Here is a 24,707-nt window from a genome sequence, read left to right as displayed (position 1 = left end):
TATTTGATGGCCACTCTCTGCAGGATCACAAAATAAGATGCCGGCTGTATCACAATGCAAACAGTGCTCTGTTTCTCTGCCATAGAATTTATTCCCAAATTCAACTGTGAGAATTTATCCAAGGCTCAGTTCTCACATGTCATGGCTTGTCTCTTCCGAACTTCCTAAGCTATGCAGTCTAAAGTCTGTGGGGAGAGCAATATCACATTTTGAGATGTGGCTGGGGTAACAGGCAGTGATCTGGAGACAGGGGAGGTACAGATGGTGTTGCCTTACTGCCAGCTGTGGGCTGCTGGGGCCTGACGGCACTCATAGGTCTTAACTGCCCTAAGCAGCTTCACCTATGGCCTCCACATATGCTCTGCCCATGGAACCAGTTGTGATCTTTGTCCTCTTAGCAATGCTGACTGGAAACTCTTCCACTGGAGATTGAGAGGAAGCAAATGTCTTCAAAACATCTATATGCGCATATAAAGCGTATATAGGGGAAAACAGTCACAGGATACTTAGAAACTCAAGAGGTGAGGACTGTTTCTGGCTGGACATGGCTGGATGGAAATGCCAAGGAGGACTGGAAAGTTGGAGACATCCTGTACTGCAAAAGAAGGGGCTTACAGAGGGAGGGGGGTATGGTTTTATTTTACCTACAGTGCGATGAGCATTCTCCCAAAATGTGGGCTTGTATCTAAACAGCATTGGGTATAGTGGGAATGCTCCTGCTTGACTTCAGTGGGCTGCCTCCCATGTGGAAAATGCTTTGCTTATATATTTTGTTTTCAGATATGTTCACCTTCAAAATGAAATGGGTATGGAGCATAAAAGACTGGAGGCATGTGAGGTAGCTGAAGGCCTCGTCCAGTGAACAGTACACATTTAAATTTTTATGAAATTAGTGTTTCTTAACGAGGCCATTCTTATCTATGCAGGAAGATGGCTATGAGAAGAATGAGATGCACTTGGAGCAGTTGTTTTCAGGTCCCTGCCTTTGTCCACAGGTGCTTGTGAAAGCTTAGATCACACTGGTCCAGAGGTGAAAGTACCATTTGGAAGCAAGGCTAGGAATAGCTGAATCTTTCTGGCTTTAGGGGAGTAGCTTCAACAATAGCAGTAACCTCAGGCAACTCCTTACCTCTTCCACCTTTTACCCACAAGCTTCCTTCATTTGCGCTGCTTCTGCATTCTTTGGTCTGTAAAGGAGTGAATGAGATGCAGCAAACTGTGAGGAAGTATTAGAAGTTGGTAGAAAGTGAGCTTTGAGTTTACAAATGCAAATATTCGTCCTGAGATGGTGACTGTTGTTCCCATCTAGTTGGGGAGTAAACTGCTATTGAGTTACTTGTCAAATCTAAATTGTGCACCAAAGATTTGAATTTCAAATCTCAAACCCTTGCAATGTAGTGCTCATAAACAAGTTATGGATCAGGAATTAGTCACCAAAATCATTATGACTAATTTTAAATAACTTAGATATGGGGAGGGGGAGAACAAATCTGCTCACAGATCATTTGCAAGCTGAAGAAAATAGTCTAAATATTATTCATCGAGCTTATCAAGCTTCATTCTTGAGTAATGTTGTGTCATCACTGGCAGGTGGTGGAAAATGGCACAGCATACCATAATTAGTAATAGCCACGTATTTTTGATACTAGTTTATCTGTGTGATGCACTTCCAGATGGTTTTGAAAATGGAATAAAGATGAAATAAATTTCCGGGATCAGAATTTGCTTTGTAGATAATAAGTTAATTCAATACTTATTTAAAAAAAAAAAAAAAAACAAAAACAAAAACAAAAAAAAAAACACTAGATTACTAAGGAATGAGTAAATTTGGGGATCATTCTGGCTTTATCATTGGATTTCTTTTTAGGTTGATATCACACATGAGCACTACCATGGGTATGTGTTGTACTGCTGTCTTGCTAGGTGCCTGCATACAGAAGTTTGTTTGCAGATGCTTGCCATGTAGCTTTGCCAAACTTCACTTGCCCCAGAAGTTACCAATGACTTAAAATGGAGATGTTTGACATGGTGGGCAATAGTGCTACCAGACTTGGTTCTAAGCATGTGTAAATAGCTGTCTTCCCATGAAGGTTCAACAGGTAGCGTGGTACTGAACTGACAACAGCAGGAACTTCCTCAGATGGGTGCAACCCTCCCTTAAAGAAGTAATGCTTATTCACAACATGAAGTGTGCTTGCTGGGTCACAATGTTCTCATCTGTGTGTCTGTAGCCTTTGCTAATACAATTTTGCTTTCAAGTAGCCTTCAGTTCCGTCAAACATTTCTCAAGTCATGTCAAAATCTCTTGACCTGGCATACTTGGACATCTTTTGCAGCAGAAGTGCTATCTTCCAGGAAATCTTCAAGCAATTTCTTCCCTTTTGATCCCTGTTGGCAAGTCTACAAACTTCCTTGCATATATCAGTACCTCCATCTGCAGATGACTGCAGTGTAGATGTCCAGAAATGAAGTCCCTGTCCTACCTGAAGAACCATGGGTATCAATGCCCTTAAGCTTAGACATCTGTGAAGTTTGATATGTCTGCACTCTTTCTATAGCCATTGGGGAGAAACAGCTCCAGGTTTGTTACATCCCAAGAGAAGTGTCGAATTAATGGCAGCTGCTTGTTTGGACTATAACTGTTTGCCACTTAGGTGAAACAACTCACCCTAGATTTCAGGGTGACCCCAGCTGGTGACTAGCTAGTACCCAAACATATAGGTCTTAAATAACCCAGCTGTGTTCTGGCTAATTTACTACAGCAGTGAGCTTTGGGTTATATGAGAACCTAGTAATTTTGGGGAGGGATGTGTGCTGGGAGCTGCATTAGGTTGGCTCCTGATTCTGACCTCCTTATCTGGGCTGAGACCTGCTTTGTGGTCAGTCTCAGCATGTGCAGTACCCAGCTGTGCTTCTCGAGGTACTGTTTCCTTGGAGTAAAACCAGACCATCAGCATGCTGAAAAAATAGTGTATGGGGAGTTATAATGCAGATGTATATGAAGGTTATACTATGGGCACCTTCTGGAGAGATCATTCTACGGTAAGAAATCTATCGCCAAACTGCAATAAAATGGGAGTGCTAAAAAACAATTCAGTGAGATAAAGCAGAAAGGGTGTTTTTAAGCTGCAAAAGGAACCCAGGTAAAATGCTATAGTGGTCAAATTTGCATGGGTTGTGAAAACTGGCATCCTTACTCAGTGGAGGAGGTGAAGGTTTTGGTTCAATTTTGTGTCAGTTAGGATGGCAGCTTTGGCACAGGGCTGCTCTGGTGCCGTTGCTCAGGTCAGAGTAGAAGAGGGACCTGTGCTGACAGACGTGGTTTGCAGCCCATGGAGATTCTTTCTGCCTTGAGCTCCCAGATGAGATCAAGGAATGAATGTGTGCTCTCTTCTGAATGAACTCAAAGTTTGTTCACTGGAATTTAAAACTCAGGCGAATAACTTGATCCTGGGCAGAACAAGAACAGACCAAAAATAACACATGGAAGAAGGTGTCCTCCTGAGACACTGGCAAGGGAGCAAGCAAGCAACCTCCCTGGGAACAACTGCTGTTGTAGCAAAGGACCAAAGGTCTGTTTCTTAGCAAGACAAGAAGTGGGCAGGGTTAAAAAAAAAAAAAAAAAAAAAACGTCAAATTGGATTGTGGTTATATGGGTTTGTTTAATTATGCTTCTATTTCTATTTCCAAAGATACTGATGCAAGAAATGTTGTAGCTTCTAACAAAAACCATGAGTGGATATGTTAAAAATGAACGTGGGAGAGGTAGCGAGGCTAGAGACAGGAACCCAGGCAAACGTGAGTAAACGTGAACTGTTTTCTCAAAGTGGAGGGTAGGGGAAATCCCCACGTCTCTGGGCCTGAATTTCAAAAGATGCATCCTCGTTTTTTCAGCACCTGTTGCTTTCAGCTGAGCTAAGGTGAGCCTTTGAGAACCAATTGAAGTTAAAACAGATATGGAACAGGTCTCTGTAAAACATCTGCCTTATCTTTACGTTTAATGAATTAACAAAGATGAGCTTGAAAGAAATGTAATAAATTATTCAAAAACCTCCTATGCTTTTGAAATGCTAACAAGTCAAATCCTTTGAGACAGCTTGATCAGATTATGGTGTATCATACAGCAAATCTAATTGGTTATATTCAGTCCTGAATTATCAGATTTACTGGTTGGCCAAACTAATTTAAACAGGGCATATAACACGAATGCTGTGTAGAGCTGAAATAATGCGGAATGGCTTAAATATGAATTTACTCTTCCAAAATAAGGAATTCTGCCCAAATTCAGTTCTCTTCAGTTTGGGAGCTAGGATGCGTTTGTTCTTTTATCAGACCTCTGCTCAGCTGCAGTGCTCACAGCTTTTCTTCCCACTTGTGCATGCCCAGCTTGAGGCTGAGTGCCCCAGTTCATTGAGTGAGGGAATGGGACTTTCTGATCACCAGGCTTTTAAGGCAAATATGCAACCATAGTAAAGACTAAAAATTCAAACAGAGTTTGGATTTAATTTGATAGCTTCTGACTTAAGCATTAGCAGTGTATATGCTTCATGACCAGCCATGTTGTGTGGGGAGGAAAGAAGATTGCTATGGGACCTGTACCTTAGCACCTTCTGAATATATTGGGTCAGGACAGATACTTGAACACAACTCATTCACACTGAACTCTGAATCCCATTCCTCATAATGACCTAAACCAGCCAAGTATTTAGGTGCATATCTAAGAGTTTTTCTGCACAGAGCTGTCTCTACTGAATTAAAGCCAATAAAAGAAGCAGGAGGAGTCATCTGCAATGCATAGGCTGTCTTCCCTTTTCAGTAAGTTTTAGGGTGCAGCTTCCAACTGAAGCCACTCACAAAGGATAGGGCTGTGGTTCATGCCAATGGGATATCCATAATGGCCGGGGGTTTTCAAGGGATGTGTGTTACATGGGGCTCACAATGCTATGTTTCCAATGAAACATTTTCCTGGATGAGAAGAATGTGTAAAATGTGGTGATTGTTTCCAGAGCCATTTAGTTGCCAACAGGCTTCCTTCAAAGGTTTTAGCTGTGTAAGGGCTTTTGAGATAGACCTCTTTGCCAGGCAATGCTTAGGCATTGCTCTACGTTTTCTTTCTCACTTAAAGCTGCCTTGTTTCCGTCTTTCAAACCTTTGGGACATTCTGACACGCAGAGAGCATCCAGTTCTTAAACCAGGCAAAGCTGCTGGGTGTGTGAGGATGGGCAGGGGCTGACAAGGTCAGCCTGACAGCCAGCCTGAGGAGGGGAATGGGGTGCTCAGCATACCCACAGCTCATGGCAGCGTATTTATTACAGCTCACCTTAGGAGGCTTGGAGCATCTCTGGGAAGCTTTAATTATCACTTTCCCTTCTAAAGCATATAGCACAAAACTCTGCTTAAGAGCTTCTTTTGTGCTTCTGAAGGCTCTTGATGGGATCCTCTGGCTATCTCTCTGTGTGAAGAAATAATAAGGCTTGAACAGTAAAAGCATTCTGCTTTAGAGATGTATTTTCCAGTGCTTGACCTATGGTGATTGATAATACATGTGCCGAGTGAATGAATTCTTCTTTACCAGCCTCAGCAATCTCAATGCCAACTGCGTTTGTTATTCAGGAGCACTTGACGCTGACCAGTGCTCTTATCTCATTGCTTGGCAAAGAGGAAGAACGAATGCATCTGTCACCTCCATGGATGGCGGGTGTTCAGGCTCAGAGCACAGAAACCAGGGAGAACTGGCTGTCCTTTGCCTGGGTGGGCCACCCTGCAGGGGCACAGGCCAGGCATTTTCCCTCTTTGGAAGGGTGGGAGGGAAGAATGCTAAGCATGGCTACACCCAGAAATGCTGATGTCCTCCTTCACCAGCTGTCATCCAGACCCTTTGGGTAAGTTGTGATGTGTTGTCAGTGTCCTTGGGCAGCAAATCACAGTGCTTTTGTGTCAACTGCAGAACACGTGAGAAATTCAGATTGAAAACTGAGGTGCAGAGGAGCTCTTAGGTGTTCAAAAGGCATTATGCTTGTAAGAGTATTGCGTGCTAAAGTCTCAGCTCCTTGCGAAGCTCAGAAGAATATTCTGTTTGGAGGAAACAGGGTTTTACTGTACAGCCAGTTGTCCCCTGGTGGTTTCTCCTTGGGTAGAAGGTATGGCACTGATTTAAGTGGCAAACTTTAGTGAAGTTTGCTATGCCAACTTAGACAAAGACTGTAGGCTCCACACCTCCAGCAGTCACTTTTATCTGTTGATGCAGCAGGGTGTTCCAGGATCATCCTGCTGGGCCCTAGTTCTGAGCTTGGGCTCTTTTTTTGCCAGATGTTAAAACCTGAAGTCTGTTGCTTGCTGCTGCATTGGTGTGTAGTTGGTACAGTAAGAGTATCTTGGCCTGAATAAGCCCCTGCCTTGGCAGATGCATGCTGCTAAATGCAAAAAGGAGAGGTGATATAAAGAAAAAGCTGTTCATGTGGTATGCCTCAATCTCCAGGGAACAGGCTCTGCAAAGACAGTGCTGAGCAGCACGAAGAACTAACAGCCTGTGTGCAAACAGAATAATGTGTAACGAGACAGCTAGACAGACAGAGGCACAACCAGCGTGGTTAAAGACAGGCTAGGGTGTTAAAGGCAAATATAGCGATGAGCCTAGCGCTGTGCCGGGAGTGGTGCGGTACAGCCTGTGCTTGAGAGCAAACAGTGGGGTCTGTGATGCCTCCTGCTATTTCGGAGACAGGGCATGCAGTGACTTGGGCAAACAGAGGAGAACAAACCTCTTGGTTTGCTGCCCCGAGGCAGGTATGTTCTGAGTGTTTATTCAAAAGCACTGTATAGTCCTCGTAGGTCTCCAGTGTAGCTTGAACCCAGCCCTGCTGCCGTGGGTGGTATAGGGCTGCCGGAGCTTGTGCTGTGTGGATTTGGCTACAGCATTCTGTAGGTTTGAAGCCTGAACGCATGGTTTGCTCTGCTGCTGTCCAGGCTGGGATAAGGCTTGTCCTGGGTGCAGCAATGTGCCGTGCTTCTGGCTGCACTGGGGCTGGCCCTGCCATGTGAGGGGACCTCCTGCTGCTTCCTCCATGGCTGTGAACTGCCATGGCCCAGGAATGACCTGTAACACACCACTGCTCAGCATGTGGACAGGTTTGGCCTAAAATTAGTGTTTTGTTTGTTTGTTTTTTAATGAGGCTAGGAACAACTCAGTTTTTTGGGCACAGCCAGGGTACAATACAGGTCTGAGGGTGTTTGCCTGCATCCATGGGCACCTGCAGCAAAGCTGGGCAGGGCTGGGGCTGCAGCCAGGTACTGCTGCTGTCTCTCAGTGTATTTGTCCATTCTGAGATTACATTTAAAAAAAAAAATAGTTCTTACAGAGATCTAATTAAGCATGGTAGGGAGATAGAACAAGCTTGGTTGTAATGTCTTTTAAGCATCAGTTGAAGAGACAAGGCTGGTCCCCTGCCTTCAGAGCAAGTTGTGGTTAAAAGCTGGCCATCTGCAGTGAGTAGCAGACAAGTGGGTGAGCACCTGGCAGATGTTTAATCATTTTGTGGATTCTGCCCTTTCCACTTAATTAAAAATCTGCCTGCTTGCAAACCTCCACTGGAGAATACAGCTCCTTCTGCACTTCTGCTGGGGAGAGGTTTGTTTTTGCTGTGATGAATGCTCAGAGGTAGTTCAGCCAGGCAGGGCTGTGATGGACTATGGAAGTTCTGACTTCACAGGGGCTGAATGTGTTTCTATACATTAAACAGACCTAGCAGGGCTGTCTGTCCCCACTCCTTTGGGTGGAGGTGTTGGCCAGGGAGGGCTGCCTGTAAATATGGTATTGCTTTCCCTATCGAAGTCAGTCATGTGTTTACATCCTGGGGCGAGAGAGCTCTTCACAGGGGGATCGAGTGGCTGGAAAAAGCTTGGAATGATACAGAAAGGTATAACGGCTGTTTAAGGGTAGATGGTCTGGTGCAAAACTCTCAGACTTAGACAGCTTTCCTCTTCTGTGGAGTGCATTTATCTTTGTCCCCCTTCTGTGGGAAATGGGATGGATGGTCTCCCTTGTGGATAGACCCGGCAGGGGATGGCAGGGCTCCTGGAGACATGTAGTGAGGTGACAGTGCAGGGAAGGTGTCCCATGCTCTGACTGTGGGGTGTGGTCACGGGAGCAAGCAGTTGGTGCTTGGAGGGAGTGACACCAGTGCCTGCAGCCCAAGGCGTGCATGAGCTGGCTCCCCTGGCTGCCTGTTGGCTGACAGAGGTGCAAGGTTTTCCCATAGCTGTTTCCTTTTGGATTGGAAGCCATAGCTCACCCAAGTCAGCTTGACAGCCTGAAAAAGAATTGAGTGCATCAAATTTGCCAGCAGAAGCTCACAAAATCGTAGGCTGTTTCCACTGGTTAGCACAGAGCTGTGAAATTCATAGGGCTGCAGTAGAGAAATGATATACGTATTCCCAGCTTAAAGCTCAGTATGCCTTGGTCCAAACTGCTGGAAATCATCCTGGCCATGACAGAGGTCTTCTGTGCTATCTGCCAGGGTAACTACTGGAAGATGAGGCTTGCCAGAGCAAAAGAATAGAGATGTTCTTTTACATTTTCTACTTACCTGCCAAAATTGCTTTTAGGTCATTGTTTAACCTTTTTGCCCCCACGTGTCTATTTTGAGTAGTCTCTTCATCTCTGTTTTAAAACAAGGGTGGTAAAAACTGAGTTTGTTCCTGCTCCATGAGATAGCACAAGTGTACAGGAGTCCCTGAGCTGTGTGGTACCTCCTGCCCATCCCAGGGTCTGGTGTGAGCGGAAAAACCTACAAAGCCATGGGCTAAACATCCCACACGTGGAGGAAGGAAATACTCTGCTGCATCTGCTCCAAAGGAGAACATGAAGGGGAGCTGGGGAAGGGTTCAAGGCAATATTGAGCTGACCTCGGCAGATGTGGCTGGAGTGCCAGCTGCAGTGTTTCTGAATACAATCCTCTTAATCAAGAGGTGGTTTTGTTTTACAGCCCTGTGGTGTGAGAAGCAGACATTAGTGGTGATTTGCTGCTGTGTGGGCTGCTAACTACTCGAAATGAATGGCTGCAGATCTGCTTGCTGCAGATGTCATCAGATCTTGCTTTATAGGTGACTCGAAAATAATATACAAGCTTCCTTAGGCTCCTAGTGGGGAAAGATGCTGGTCCAAATCTTCAGCTAGTGCAAATTGGTGCAACTCCACTGAAATCCATAAAGATTGATTGACTGTTAGAAGAGCTGCCCTGCTGGCCTTTACCGAAATCCTGCTGAAGTTACCAGGCAGTTCACATTGGCTTTCACTCTGGGGAGGACACAGTGTTTTGGAGGCAGTGAAATACTGATTTGGAGAGACACCAATAAGCAGTTTGTCCTAATAATCAATCCCAGAAGCAACATTAGCATAAGTCAGGATTAAAGCGGAACATGTCGTGGTGAGGCACGTGCAGCTGGCAGAGAGACCCCCCAGGATGGGCTGTGCATCTGCAGGGAGGAGCCCTGGGTAGGAGAAGGCTTGAGGCTTTCAGGTTTGGAGTTTGGAGAGGGAATTTTGTCAGAGACATCCAGTAAAGTTTTGTTTTAAATCCCCATTACCGAAGATGAAGTGGTAAACTTACTGTTTGTCCCTGCATCCCTCTAACCCTTAACATGGGGTTGAAGGCAGAGCTGTGATTCAGGAGTCTGGCCCCAGGGCGTGGGGAGATGCATGTGGTCCCGAGCTAAGCCAGGGAGCAGCAAGGTTGGGAACTCTGACCCTCTCACATGGCAGTTACTCTGAGCAACAGATGCTGTGCACAGGATATGGTCCTAAATACAAGCTGCTTGCAGTCGTGCTCTCCTCTGCTACTTGGCAAACCTCTCTCAGAAGAAAGGATGGGCTGTACTGGGCAAGGGTTAAAGGCAGGCTGTCCTGTCATATCAAGCATCCTCCCTTACTTGTCTTGGGGCTGAAATGCTTAGGATGGCTTACATCGGCATGTCAACATGTTGTCTGCTTAAGCTGAGGGGCCCAGGGGGGCTTTGGGGGTTTCCATGCAATGCATTGCATGTTAGAGCAGATTCTTGTCTGTCCTGGCAGAGGAATCCTCTGACTTACTAGTTGGTACTCTCATTTCAGACATTCATTAGGTTTAACTTTTATTACCTTTTTTATAGTGGCAACTTTATGCTACAATAAATCCTGTTAGTATACTAAAATGCTGGATCTTTTGAACTTCACATAAATGAAATGAAGAGCTCAACAAATGGCTGCGGACAAAACCATGCAGTCTTGCTGATGTCGGCATGGTTTCAATATGTTTGAAGAAGGACACTTGTCTCTGCGCTAACACTGCTGCTGATGAATAGACATTACCAGAATGCTTGCTAAACATGTGCCTGGTGCGTGGAAGTCATATCTGGTGCAGGGAAAGCATCCATCAGTCCAGTTGCCTCAGCTAATGTACAAGGAAATGCAAGGAGTGCAGTGTGTGCAGTGCAGGCTCTGCCAGCTGATGGTTGCTGGCATGTAATTCGTACTCTGAACAAATCTGCAAAGAGGAATTTGACAGATGGTGGGGGATGTGGGAATTCTCTGAACTGGGAGAGATGGTCCATGGCATCTCTTGAAGTTGCAGTCACTGGAAATCTGGCTGTGGTAAGATGGCAGGATTTGTCCCTGCCTTGCTAATGAGGGGGTCCTTGGCAATCTGGACTTCAGAGGAATTGTTTTTAGCAGTTGCCTAATGCACAAATGGAAAAACTCTGGAATGCAGTGCTCTAGTCATTGGCAAAGCATTAGTTCATCGGGGCCCTTTCCAAATTGTTTTGCAGTCCTTGAGAAGATCTCCTATTGCTTCAGTAAGTTTAACTCAAGCACGTGGAGAGAGCAAATGAAACCGCTTGATTGTTGTGGTGTCTGAGGGGGTAGATACCTCTGAGGTGGTACCTACAGAAAACAGCTGAACCCATAGCTATAAGCCATGAAATACATAATTATTCCGGGGTGTGAACTGAACAGTGCCCAAAATGGAATTACCCTTTCCTCTTCTCCCTGTGTCTGAATCGTGGCGGCATCAGGTGATTTGGAAAGCAGACTACTGGAATTTGATCCTGTGGACTCAAATCCATGGCACTATGTATTTCACAGAACAGAAATCAGCATGTATCCTCAAAACTAAAATACATTTCTGACAGACAGGAATGTGAGATAAGACATGTCTGCAAGCTGGCCTTTACAAGCGTGTCTGGGAGAGGTCTACCAGGCTGCTGTTGCACATGCTTACATGTCAGCTGTTAACATGTCCCTGTACCCCCTCACATGCCTAAAGCCCAAAGCACAGTAACTCTCTTCAGCCTCCGCAGCAAAGCAGATGTTGCTGATATTTAAGGGCTGTGCAATAGTGGGAACCTGCTCAATTGGAACAGATGTTCCTCCAGAAGTCCTTATTTTACAATATTCGACTTCATGTGATACCACCCTATGCATTATAGATCATAGCTGCAATTAAGGGGTTATCCTGAACATGGGTTTGGATATTGCTGAAAATCTTTGACCTCTGCATGGAGTTGCAGTTTTTACTTGTCTTCTGTTTTTGTAAGGGTGACTGTATTGAACTGTATTAAAAACTCTATCCTTTGGCATACCATACTTTTTCCACCTCTGGCTAGTAGGTGATTAAGAATACCTTTCTGCCCTTTTTTTTTTTTACCTGTCTCTCTTTGCAGGGAAAGCATTGTCAAATCCTGTGATTAGCATCTGAAGTTGCCTCTCAACAAGGGGAGTAGTGTTTCTCTTCCAAGCCCTGTGATGATCGCTCAGGTGTTACTCATTCTGTGCTCTTTGGAAAGGTGCATTTTCAGGAATGAGGCTTCCCATCTTTTATCACGTCTTTTCCTGTGTTCCCTTTGAATTGAATGCATGTGTCCTCCCTACATACAGATAACAGCCATGAAAGGAGTGGTGTGACTGGAATGGGAGTTGGTCTTCTGAATGTAAACACTAAATGTATATTTTTCTCCTGTCTACTTGTTTCATGCATACATGGCTACTGTTTTGTTATTCCTGGTCTTATTTCACTTTCCCCCAGATTCTGGCACCTGGCAATAATTGATTTGGGACTTTTTTTCTCATTTATTTCCTTCTGCAGACACAGTCATTTTCACTTGTCCCAGGATCTATATTATTGATCTCTCATGGTCCTCTTCACTCTAGCAAATGCTTCTATCCCAATTCCAATTGGATTGACTTTGGTTTGTTGGCCAATTTGAGAGCTGGCGAGCTCCTAAGTGACTCCTAGTGTCTGTGTAATACAGTGAAAAGCAAGATTCAGCTGTAATGATTCTGAAGGGGGCTATTTATTAAGGCCACTTGGTGTTCAGAGAATCTTGTACTACTCTCTGACTTTCCAGCCCTCAGGCAAATTAAATTGTTGACTGTTGTCAGTCTCCCATAGCTTTCTTTGGCTGGCCTGCATCCTGGGGACTATTTAAGTTACACAACCTGCACTGTGTCCTGAGAGCAAGAGCTTAGGCAGAAAGTCAGGAAAATCTTCCTGAAGTTAACTGTATAAAACCACTATGAAAATCTTACATAAGACCATTTGTGCCAATAAGAGTTCCTACGCAAGATGTCTTTTTCTATTTTTAAAAAAAGAGCTATTGTGTTTTGTGGCAGTTGTGGGAATGATGATGTGGTCAATCCTTTCCCAGCTCAGCCACTGTCAGAGCAGGGACAGGACGAAGCCCATTTCAGTGCATCACTGAACTCTCCTGTGATTTGGGTGAGCCACTGAATGGCTGTTGGGTTAACTTCTGCTCCAAAGCTACCTTTTGGGGACTTGTACCCTGACTTTCCGTCTAATTTTAGCATAATTGTTAGTATATTCCTATACAGGGTGGAAAAGCTGACTTGGTTTCCCAATCTTGAAGATGTGCAGGTCTATTAATGGGAACTGCATCCAATCAACAACAACCCTAAGAAGTTGCAGCAAAGGCCAATTGAACTTGTCTGTGTTTTTTCAAGGAGAGGCATCAAGATCAAAGTCGCAGTAAACCATTTGATCTTCCAGCTGTAAACAACTACTAAGAGAACATACGCTATATTTAATTAGTACCCAATGCAGTCCTTGCATCCAAACTCTGCCGAGCTGGTTGAGTTTAAAACAAGGAGAAAAGAAAGATGAGCGCTGCAATAGAAGGCCAGTGCAGAAAGAAGAGTCAAACCAAATTTCAGTCCTTTAGTGCTTTGTTTCCTGCAGGAATTGCTAGAAGGCATCTGGAACACTGTTTTTGCTTTGGGAATGTATCTGTAGGTGCTTGCTCTTCCCTTTGTTTTTCCACTGGCTGTTCTTAACAGCATGCAGAAAACTCTTGTTAACGAGTCCTTATTCTGAAAGGCTTTCTCTTATATACACCTCCCTACCCCAAAAATGAACAGATAGTTAAATCTGAACGGTAGTTCCCAATTTTACAGTTGATTATCAAAAAGACCTTGGTATGCTTCCCTCCTCCTGCTTGTCAAATACTCTAAGTTGATATGGTGACCTGATCGCACCAAATCCTGGGAGTTTTGTAGTGAAGGTGGGGTCAGGGCTTTCAGGGAGAGCACTTGTGTGTGGAGATATCAGCACATCAGTCTGACCTTAATAAAATTATTTGTATGCTGAGGTTCACGTCTTTTTTTTTTTTTTTTTTTTTTTTTCATTTTAGTGGCACCCAGATGTCAAAATTCAGTCAAAGGCAGTGGATTTCCCAGTCATTTGTGTGAATTATTGAGTCATTATTGTAATGAGGAGTAATTATCTATGTGGTCCTGGAAGGTCGGTTCACTTGCTAACTTGATCAATCTGGAATATTTCCAATAGCTAGGAGCATAAAAAAAGCAAATTGGCAAGCAAATAAAGATCTAACACAACAGATATGCTTATCTTCCTTGTGTGAGGAGGCTGGCTGGGTTATTCAATGCGTCCCTATCAACCAAATTTGTGAGATTCAAGGTTTGACAAATTCTGTCTTGCTGATACTCTTGAGAAGAGAAGGTAAGTAGTGAGGTTATGTTACAACTTTGGAAGCCTGTTTTTCCTTCTCGTTGCCCCCTCTCCCAAGCTTCCTAGGTATGATTTTGTTCCAAAACAATGATGCATAGCCATGAAACAGCTTTGCCCTTTATCACTAATAGGAAAAGATAAACTGAACAGACCTGTTTATTCATTTTGGAGGAAAAAAAAATTAAAAGGCTTCTGTGTATTGCAGTAATGTAATTCCTAATCAATGACAGTAGGTTTAACAGATTTATGGGTTTTAAACTTCTAAGATTAATGGCTACACACATTGATGCTGTCAAAATGACAGTATCATGGTCACGTACTTCGTGAAACAGATAGCAACCTCCTGCCAGACGTGTCCTTAAGGAAATGCAATTATTGCTGCCCATTTTACAGTGCTTAACTTTTTTCCTCTCGGTAAGTGACAACAGAATGGGTTTTGAAAATAAATTAATTTTGCTAGATGAACTGTTAACCCTTCATGCCTAGCAGCTGGGTTTATTAACTCAATGCTGGCATAGTGTTTTCTGGGGTGGCCATGGCAAACAAAATAAATCTGTGCCAGAAGTACCATCTGGAGCACTCAGCTCCAGCAGCCGTGTGGAAGGATCAGATCTGCAGTGTGACTGTCTCATGTTGGACTTCATTAGTGTAGCAGTCACTGACAGTGCACTTGGCATCACAACTCTTTGGTGTGTGTGTGCATGTGTACATATCTGTATATGAAGCGTAGCAGGAAGTTTCTGGTTATGCTAGGTAACTAGCAAATGCAGATGTGGGGGAATATCTGTTCTGACCGTGGCTATGCTCAGGATGGTGGAGTCACTGTCACTTCTGGTTACGTGTGGTTAGAAGATTCTGTGCCCTAAGAGCTGGTGAGGTGCCAGGCCTGATAGGAAACACCATGCTGGTCTCTCTGAGCTGGTCTGATCTTCATATATTTGCTTCTCCTAACTCCTGAGCACTTAAACTGCAAGTCCATCACTTTCATTTTAGGTTATTTACATATTGGGAAGGATCAGGTTCATTTCAGTAGGCTTTGCATACCACCAAGGTATTTATCTCCAAAAAATAGCCTCATCGTAGTTTCACACAGGCAACAGAACGTATTGAAAAATAAGATTATTTTATCTGGCAGAGGAATTTCTAGCACTTGTGTTTAAATACCTGTAGAATTGATTTTCAAATAACTAAATCTATCTCATCAACAGTCAGTCAATGAGTTCCCATGTTGAGAAGCAGACTGTGCTCTATAGGCAGGTCATCAAAATATTATAACTTGTGGAGAAATCTGCAGAGAAATAACTGTCAGGAATGTCAGTGACAAGCAACAACACTGGAGTGCCTTAAAGACCCTGAGAAGCCAGGAAGCAAAGTCACTGATCAAGAGATGTAATTTGGCATAATTTCCTGCATCTTTTTCTTGTCTATGGTACTTATCTCTCAGAAGTGAAATACTTGAGTATGCAAAGAAAATCATAGTGTCCTAAAAGGCTTCTGGTGAGATCAGCTTCCTCTGAGAGCTGAGGGAGGTGTTCAGGGCTGTATGAGAACTCAGTGGCGAAGCTGGGAGGAGTTGTTTGGTAACCTAAATTCCCTCACTGGCACCTTTTGTATGTGTTATTTCCTCCTCATCTTCCATGCAGAAGCTTTGCTCCAGTTACCGGCACCTGCCAGTAAAACTTGCTGCAGAAAGTGGCATTTCTCCAGGTGAGTTGTCTGCATGGTATAATGATGGTGAAGTGTTCCTGGAACTGGGCATTTTGTTGTCCCCAGAAATGTGTTTTCTTAAGTAGAGTTGGAATTAAATACCTGTTTTTTGATAGTAGCTGGTCCCCAAAGAGTGACTGGTCTTCCTGGTTCACTGGTGAATTTTACCACTGTCACTTCTGGCAGGGGTGCACCTGCAGAGTGGGGCACAGTATGCTCAGTGCTCTTGATCTGTAATAAATCTCAGGTGCTCCTTTGTAATGTATGAGGATTTACAATTACCCTATTAACTTGTTAAAACTGCAGTTGGTCTCCTTGGCTTTCCTTATAAGCCTTGGAGGTGCTTTAAGATAGTGAGCAATTGTAGACCTTATTTTTGTGCTTGAATATCATGTTTGTTGGCTCTGGACTTGCAAGATTGTTCTCCTCCAGAGGTTTTGAGATGATAAACTCGTATCTATGTGTTAATAGCCATCTTGGAAAAGTGCACCCTGTCCTGGTCTCAGGACTTTACAGCCCTGGCTCCGTTTTCAGTCAGTAACCTCCAGTCTATTTGTAGCTTCTCTTAGTGTTTTCATACTCATCTTTCACATGTGTTCAGTGCAAAAAGCTTAGCATGAAGTTGGCCTCTCCCTATGCCTGACCTGCTTTTGCTGTGTATTAAGGCCCCGTCCTCTGGTGCCAGCTGCTCATTTCAGATCAGAAGACAGCAGTATAACAAGGCCAGAGTGACCTAAATTGCTGACCTGGATGTTGGCACACATTCCTTGGAAATATGCAGAGTTCTTCCTAGATCTTTAAACCATTGGAGAAAGGAAAAAAAAAAAAAAAAAAGGCAGCCTCCACAGTTAAGCTACAGTCTTGATTTTATTTCCCATAGAAATTAGTCCCAAGTGACCAGACACCGTGCTGGCAGCGTCTAGTATTGATGGAGGCTCATTCAGTCTGGTACAGCACTGTCAGATCACACTGACTGTAGCACAACTGGTCTGCATACAGGGCCTGTATGTGTTTTGTGGCCTCCTGGTCAAAGGCAGGGCTCTTGTGGAAATCAGGCCTTTGCTTGGCAGAGGTGTCTTAAAGTGGGATTATCTGTTCACAGTAATCCTTGTGATAGTTTTCTACATCAGTGCAGTTCTCAAAGCATTTATAAAATGTGGTTTCAGTGCTGCTCGGGAGTAACCAGGTATGAAAAGCAAACAACTGTCCTAACCCCAAGTCTTGAAGCAGATCTCCGTACCTGCTGAGAGGCCCACCTGGGCAGTGACACCTCAGCAGTGGGCACAGGTCATGACAAACTATATTCACAAAGCATTGGTGCACCTTCAGGTATCAGCGTGTTCTTTGATTTTGTACTAATTCAGCTTTTGGTTCCTGTTTTATTTATGTGAAGGAAACATTGGGTTTAGGGATGGCAGATGTTTTGGCAAAGGCAAAGTCTGTGACTGGAAGGCCTGATCCAGATGAGCTGCTTCTCCTGATCATTCATTGCTTAGCTGAGAGTTGACTGGAAATTAGCAACTTACATTTTTGAGCCCATCTGTTTGAACTGCATCACAAACTTCATCAATGAGCATCCCGTGGCAGGTGGGGATGTGCGAGTGCTGACTGAGGAGACAAGGCCTTGCAGGTGCACAAAATGGCTTTCCTGGGAGGCAGGGTCTGGGTGGTGGCACATAAACCAAAAAAAGGCTGCTGTGGTATGTTAAGAACCCACAGCAAAATCCGTTTCTCCACCTGCTTCACCCATAATGCAAGAACTGCTTGAGGCTGCCAAATTCTCATGGCCCCTGAGGTTTGTGTTGAGGCAGTTGAATGGCTGGCTGCAGAAGGCTTGTGTGGCTCCGTGGAAGGCTGGGAGCACTAAATATCCAACTGACTTTGAGGAAAATCCAGCTTTTACATTCTTACCTAATACCTGCTGTGATAAATAACTACCAAGAAAGGGGGCTGTGCTCTTCTTTGTAGACGACTGATGTGTTAGGGAAATGGCTGCGGAGGGAGTGCGATGTCGTCCTGCTCTGGCTCTGGGGAGGTGGGTGGCTCACCCAGGGAGAAGGATGCCTGACAGCCTGGGCAGGGAACCATGGTCCCAGGGGCAGGAGGCACGTAAGGTGCAAACCAGCCAAGTTCAAGGAAATTAGTAAAAAATACATGCAATGTAAATTGTCAATGTTCAATCTCTTGTGAGGATATGAAGATGAGTTTTGTTGAATCCATTTAGTAGTTAATATTTTCACTTAGAACATCTAAAGCATAATCTACAATTCCATCTTTGGAAGGGAGTTTTTCACCTGAATGTATTCAATTCAGAAATGGAGAAAGATGTTTTTGTAGTTATAGTTCAGTTCAGCCCTGGCTACCTTGAAAGCATGGAAGCCTGAATGCTAGAAGGTATTAAAGTAATTGGTGTAAACACAAGTAACACCGGGAACGTGTATGGTAAGGGATGGCATGCCTAAACTGTCTCCTGCAAGGCCTTGTGTCGATGTCTGTTGTTCACCACAGCTACAAAATGGAGGCCGTGGTCATCATCTCATGGTGCTCATGGCAGCAGCAGCAGCTCCTGGGTGAGTCCTGGGCGTTTGTACTTGAGGGTCACATCCACAGAGCACCTGGAGACAGAGCAGGTCTGAACCCACATAGTTTGTAGGTTATGAGGGTTAGTGCGGTTTGAAAAATAGCTTTTACAGTCTGCATGAACTGAAAGCTCTGGTGGGTTTAGGACAGGAGCATGCATACAGTCTGTGCTCTTGGAGCCTTATAAACCTCTCCTATAAAGGGGAGATGGGGAGACAATCGATTACGTGAAGTTTTTATATACTTTGTCATAAAAAAAAAAGTATTGAAATTCTCCAGCTGTCCCTCAGTCAAGCTATTACTTGTGACTGATTTCTTAGAAGTACCCAAGCATGAGTGGGGCTAGAGAAGCAATTTCCCTTCACAATTAGTTTTGGGAATGGTTTTGGTAGTGAAGCACCATCACATAGAAGTTTAAAGGCAAATCTTTGAGCCAGCAGCATTTCTACCCTGTCTAAATCTAAGAGGAGGGAATCTTGCCTGGTTTTGGTTGCTTTTTTTTTTTTTTTTTATGACAAGCTGTGGGCACATGGCACAAACCTTCCACTGCTGTTCCATGTCTGTAAGACTTGTTTTGAGGGAAAATGCCAAGAGTTCTTGATTTACATTGGGATCTGAAAGCAAGTGCATCTTGAGCTGGGCTTGTCTTTGTGTAGCACTTTGGTTACCAGTGGTGTGCAGACTCTGAGGGGAGCAGCGCCCAGTGACTGCTTTGTGCTCATAAACCTGGTCCTGGGTCCGCAAGGAGGTCCCATGTTGCTGAAGGCAGGTGCGAAGGGGTGCTGGTGGGCTGGGTCTCCTGCCACCTGAGGCTTTCTCTCTCCAATGTAGGCCAAAGCTCTCTAAGTGGACATAACTACTGGTGGCTCACTGCTGAGAGGAATAACTTGTCCTCATACATCTACCCAAGGTTTTAACAGACAGGGAAAATGATGACAAACAGCTTTAAGAGAAAAAAGCAGAGAGGTCTATTTGGTAACTTCTCCCTTGTGCTTTATGAAGCTCAAGAGGAAGACTAGTGCAGAGACACCTGAATGGTAAATGTTTTATTTTTTAATGTACATTAGCATCAGTGATTAGTTGCCATCACTGCCACTGCCTGCACCCAGCAGGCTGTGGTAGAGTCTCTGCTCTGGGGACACCTTGCAGCACACCAACTTGGTGTGTCTCAGCACTTGCCCTGTTTGGCAGATGTGTGGTGGTTACCTGCCCTGGCTTTAGGGATCCAGTTGTCCCTTTCTGCCCCTTCCTGAGGTTTCCTCTGGCCTGGAGAATAGCAAAGCCTCTTTTGGCAAATCTCCCCCTCTGACTCTTCTGGGAGACGTATGGCTGCTTGGCCAAACACTTTCCTTTCAACATATGTTTCAATTCAGATTTTCTTTTTACAGTTAGTAAACTGCTTCATTGTAATTACATCTATTGATCCTTCAACTCATCGCTATAACTACCAAACTGTCTTAGCATAGGTAACTGCCTCGGTGGTGCCCACGTGTGAGCTCACAGAGGCAGTGCCCTGCTGAGCACAGCAGCACCCCAGTGGCTTGCAGAGCTCAGCTGGTGGAGGGAGGGAAGCTGCTGAGATGCCTCCAGGCCCTGTGTGGACACAGTGAAGTTATCTCCTTCATTGGAAGGAAAGTTGAGCTGGTTGAGGCCATCTGATATGGGCTAAGGTGTGCTGTTTGTGTGTGTGATGCTGCTCTGTCCTACTGTGCTTTTATCCTATCCCTTCTTAGGAGACTCTCCAAACTCCTCTCTCAGCCACTCCTTTGCTCCTGCAACCCAGAGCAGGATGCTTTCCATGTCTGATTTTTGGAGAGCTGCTTTGATGCCCCATCCTCCCAGTCTGGTAGAAACTTGTTTTTTTTTCAGCTGTAGCAATCACTGGGGCTACAATTGCAGAAAGACCTTTCTGGGACCGTGGTCCTGTTGCAGGTCACCATTGCCAAGCCATAGATCAGCTGTGCCCTTGTGTGGTGAGGCAGCCTGAAGGGGAGCCCCTTCTCTGCCTGTGTCACCCTTCAACTCTGCACGGGTCTGGTACAATCCCTCTGTTCGACCCAGAGGAATTCCAGTCTTCCTGCTCTGCACCATGGCGGCCTCGTTCTTGTCTCCCTCCTGGGCTTCTCCTTCCCAGAGACCCAACTGATGTTTAGTGGGATTTTGAGTTTTTTATTAATACTTTTGTACTCCTGTATTAGCAGACAGTTTAGTAAAATAGCCACTGCCTGTGGATTCCCCTGTGCCATTTCCCTGATTTCCCCCCCATTCTTGATAATTCCTAGTAGTTTAATTAAACTGCAAATTTCATCCTCTGCCTATTCATTCTCCTCTCTGAATCACTGGAGCAATTGCTTGTGTTGAGCGTGATGGTTCTGCATGTTAAGCAGGTCTCTCCTTCAGCTATTCCGCAGATGTGTATCCTTATCTTCACCCCGTAAGCACTACCACCCTCTCAGTGCATGCAGGCACAAAGCACTGCTCCCATCTCAGCGTCTGCAGGGTTTGCCTTGGAGAGGTGAATTATCAGGCATGAGCCTTCCCCCATGCAGCTGCTGAGCTGTAGTGCTGTTGATTGCTGGAGTTTACACATGCACTCTTGGAAAAGGTCACACCAGTGCAATATTGGCTTAAATGAAAATCTGTTTATTATGTGTTGTTCCTGCAGGCTGCTGATAAACCAGCCAGCTGTGGCCAGTTGTCTCTTAGATCCTCCAGGATAAATGCAGCTGTAAGATCGTCAGATGATTTTGAGTTGAGCATGGTAGGACGGGTGGTTTTCATGTGCTCAGGCATGGTGCTGCATCCTCACTGCTGGCTCGCAGAGCACCAGGAGAGAAACCCACCTTTGTCGGAGTACCGGCATGCATGGCTGTGCTGAACCCTCCTTGCAATGCCTTTTCTTTCTGGATCTATCCAGAGGAGAAGACCACAAGTAGTGCCTTGTTTGCCTTTATTTGTACTTCTCTAACCAGAGTCAGATGTAATCTATAAAGCAGCTTTCAGCTAACCTTTTCCACTCAACTACTGTTAAAACTCATGATAAATAATAGTGGATGCTATTTTAAAGAGACTGATCAGAAAGATGTGATTCACCTGATATCTACAACTTGTAATAAAAATAGTAGCATTTCCTAGTCTGTTTCTGCAAACTGGGGCTCTGTGCTTTATGCGTTAGGGCTTGCTCTCAGCATGGCCTTCCTGAACTTCCACGTTCCCCTTGATGTGGAATGATTTAGGACTCTGGGGCCGTGTCCCTCCTGGGCTGTACTAAGGAACAAATCATGTGTTTCATACCATTTGCCCCTGGTCTGGCAGGGCCTGTTGGGGTTCCAGAGCTTGGTCTGGGTTGTTCCTGCTTAAGTGGAGCCGCCTGGCGATACAACTAGAAGAGGAGGCAATGCGAGTGGTGTCTCCACTACTGCTTCTGGGTTACTGTCATGATTACTCCTTTCCTGAAATTGCCTCCAATTTGGTTACATAGCTTTTTGCAGAATGCTTAAGTAGATTGAGGAAAAACCCCACAGTGTGTGCCCTTTTTCTCTCTTAAGGGGAACCCCCACAAATCCTTTAAAAACAGGAGAAAATCAGGGAAAGATCTTTGCTAAGGCTGTCGTAAGTGGTGTTGCTAAAACACAGCTCATCCCTGAGTGATTTTGTGGTCCCAACACCTGTTTCGTGTGATAGGCAGCCAGAGGCTCTGATGGTTTTCCCTGTGAAAGCAGCATACCTCACCTTTGGACTTCTCGTGTGCTTTTTTTATCCCAGAAACACAGCAGCACTGAAGGTCGGTGCTGTCTGTATCAGGGGGACAAAGCTGGGAGAGCTCAGCCCAGAGCCGCCTCTGTGGGGGCAGGCGGCGAGTCACTGTGCCATCACCCAGCAGGGCCCACCTGGCCTGTGACACCGAGTCCCTTTGCTGCTCTTTCACTTGAGGAATGTGAGGCAATCGCTCCTCCCAGTGCCTTGCTTCTCCATCTGCAGAACGAGGGTAGTAAAAATGCACCTGCACTCCTCTCCTGGCTGCAAGATCCTCAGGTCAGTGGCAGCTTCACTTTGCTCCTGCAGCAGACAGTGTGAGGTGCCGTGCTCAGCTGAAGGCCTTTGGTACTGCACATTAATCTTTTGCCTGTGATATTCAGTATCATACTCCTAGCAGACTCGATGGCAAAGCTGCTGATGAGAAATGCATGGTGCAGGGTTTCCAGCTTGTCTGTGAGGCAGGAAGACACAAGCCTTTAATTTTTTTGACACATTTTTGTAATTACAATAAATATTTATGTTGCTTTGGTCCGCTGTGGCAGCTAATAGTAAATTCATTTGCAATGCCTATTTATTACAAAAGGCTGGAGCCTTTCAACCCCCTTGTTGTGTCTGGCAACTCCCGGGGATTAATTGCATGCTGTCAGAAAGGCAGCTCTGGCAAATCCAGCCCCAGCCTGCTAATAGTGGGATTATTATTTAACAATTCAAGTCTGCGTGAGGCTGCTTTTTATTTGCCTCTGGTGGGTTTAAAGAGGTTTCTGAAGACCTGAGCAGCTGATGCAGAAGTCAGTGCTAGTTCAACAGGGAGTGTGTTAGCTCTGGTCTGTGCCATGCTCTGTGTGCTTCTGGGGTGGCTCTGATAAGCAGCGAGCAGCTTTCCTGCCTCTTGAGCTGGATGTGTCCCCCAGAAGCAGCCCAGGTGGGGGGAATGGGCTTGGGGACCACCGCTTCTGCCCTTACAGACCTGCCGAGCTGTGTGGGGACCTGGGGAATGGTGGGGCATGGGACTGCCAGATCTGAGGATGCCTGGTCCTGATAAGTCCTGCTGCCAGCATCATCTCACCATCCTGTTCATGAACCCACTGAGCTCCATTTAAAACCACAGAGGAAATCTGGACTTCTGGGCAGGCTTTTGCAAAACCTCCCTGCTTTGGTAGAGATGATTTTCTGACCTCAAGGGTAAACTTACCAAGGGAAGTCCATAACCACTTATTCTTGTTCCTGCTCTGTTTCTTTATCAAGCTCTTCTCTGGCTACTGCTATTTATCCCTTTTTATAAATGCGTATTCCACGTATTAGTTGCAAAATGCAATTAATACTCTGCTGTATCTTTAGAATGTCTTGGAATAAATTCTGGGATTTTTCAGCTGCTTTCTGTTAGTGACTCATTGTCATTCAAGCCCAGCTGGTGCAACTGCGTTCTTGGTTGTTTCTGACTGTTTCTGTGTTCTGACTGTTTCTGAGGTTTTATAGCAAATGCATTGTTACAGACAGACAAGTGGAGAGCCTTGTGTTTATTACTATTGAATTAATCCAATTTTTATCACTTGAATCTTCAAGGTCATCTGGTTCTTACATGAAATACCTTTCCTTCAGTCCTCCACTGGCAGTACAATGCCTTCTTAATAATCTCTGCATTTCATCGGTACTTCACATGCCGCAGCTGTTAATGAAAATACTGAGACAGGCAGATCCCCGGCTTCCTCCTGGAGGAACAACTCCCTGATAAGCGCCATCAAACCCGATGCTGCCCCTTCCAGCAGTGCCCCTTTCCTGCTGAGCTGTCCCTCCTTGCTGCTGCCCTTTAAAACCTGTTCTAAAGCCGTTCACGTCAGTGGGAACTGGGGGAGTGAGTCCAATGTTACCACCTGGATCACACCTCATACACCTGCCAGTACTCGGCAGCTTCAGGACAGCCCTTCAAACCCCTGCCAGTTCCCATCCATCTCCAATAGTCCAGGGAGGAGGCTGGAGGGGTTCTGGCGCACCTTGGCTTGCCTGCTCTCCCCTCCTGCCCTGCCTGCATCCTTGCAAGCCTGCCTTTGGCACAGGGCTGCCCTGATGCATGCATCCCAACAGAAGTTTCATTAGCTTTAAAACTATACCTAGTTCATTCCTAATTTTGACTTCATTAGACTGCAGACTTTTTTTTCTGTATTGCTGACAAACCAAATTTGACCACCAAGCCTTTTGCAATGCAATGCCCTGCACAAGACCTGGCTCAACTTTGTTCAGGGCAATTTTCGCGTTTACTTTGACCCTTCTCAATCTCTGGGATATGTATTTTCTGATCAGTTTCTTTATTCTCTGCTTGCTTTTAATTGTCTAAGGTCCTACTACTTTGGAGAAGCAAGGAGCTTGATCTCTCAAAGTTTTACATTTGATTGGGGTACAAGTTCTAGGTAGTGTTGGTACTTTCCATTTGAAGAAATGTTGGGCTTCCTCCATGCTCAGTCCCTGTGGTCCTGAATCCAGCTCACTTCAGTTGGCTTATCAAACTGTCCTTTTAGGAAATAAATAGTGATCTGTGATTAAGTTTAGTCTTTCAGATGAATTTAACTTGAGGTCACTTGAGCTAAAATTATTTTCTATTAGCCAGGAAAACCAAGTTGAAAAGCACTTATTTCTTAAAACACTTATTTC

The 24,707-nt window shown here is 44.9% G+C and overlaps 1 protein-coding gene across 3 annotated transcripts in view; it reads left to right on the top strand.

Moving 5' to 3' along the window:
* The window catches only part of IQCK (IQ motif containing K), a 183,673-nt gene that overhangs the window by 93,622 nt on the left and 65,344 nt on the right, over positions 1-24,707 (top strand). Inside the window, exon 11 of one of the 3 annotated variants that reach the window (XR_004754541.1) lies at positions 5,614-5,652. The exons of 1 other annotated variant lie outside the window; for it this stretch is intronic. The gene's annotated coding sequence lies outside the window, so the exon portion shown is untranslated. Of the gene's footprint in view, positions 1-5,575; positions 5,594-5,613; positions 5,653-24,707 lie in introns of those variants that run through there. One more of the 3 variants, XR_004754540.1, reaches the window with a different exon arrangement.

Source organism: Oxyura jamaicensis, chromosome 14 (assembly GCF_011077185.1).
Source record: "Oxyura jamaicensis isolate SHBP4307 breed ruddy duck chromosome 14, BPBGC_Ojam_1.0, whole genome shotgun sequence".
In the NCBI taxonomy this organism is placed as follows: Eukaryota; Metazoa; Chordata; class Aves; order Anseriformes; family Anatidae; genus Oxyura; species Oxyura jamaicensis.
Note: the sequence above shows the minus strand (reverse complement) of the source record. Positions and strands in the feature narration are given on the sequence as shown.